Raw genomic sequence first — 601 nt, 5'->3', positions numbered from 1 at the left:
TGTGTGTTGAAGAGTTGGTGAGTGAAGTGGAAGCATGAGGTGAGTACTTGTTGAGTGAGTGAGGCCAGCGGGTCTGTGTGAGTTGAGTGAATGGGGAATGCATGGTGCGATGAGTGATTGGGGGGAGGAGTGACTCCCGCCCAAGGGACCCCGGGGTCAGTATAAAGTGAGTTCGGGGGTTAGTCAAATTGAAAAATGGAGGTCGTTTTGTTGTTGGTGGGAAAGTAGGCTCGAGACCCATTTGGAGGGGTGCAGGAGCCCTGTTGACGGGCTTGGGAGCGTGGCTGCGAAAGGTGAGTATCGCTGAGTGGGTACCCCGGGCACCAGGCTAGTCGGCCGCGGTAGGCCATGGGCCCATGGGGGGCCGGGATAGCGTAGTGGGCACGGGTGCGCCTGCTTGGTGCGGGGGCCCGGGGCGCCATTAGCCGCGTGGGCAGTGTTGTGGGCACGGTTGACCCTCGGAAAGGGGCCCGGGAGGCCGGCCTGCCACGTGTGCGTTTCAGGGGAGGTGCCATGGGGGGCACTCCCCGGTGTTAGGGAGCTGGTAGGCTCGGAGGCAGTGTAGTGCCCGGGGGTGCCATAGCGGGAGAATCGGCAGAGG

Source organism: Eptatretus burgeri, chromosome 11 (genome assembly GCF_056783735.1).
Source record: "Eptatretus burgeri isolate ZD-2024b chromosome 11, Ebu_testis_v1, whole genome shotgun sequence".
Classification (NCBI taxonomy): Eukaryota; Metazoa; Chordata; class Myxini; order Myxiniformes; family Myxinidae; genus Eptatretus; species Eptatretus burgeri.
This window is presented reverse-complemented; position numbering follows the sequence as displayed.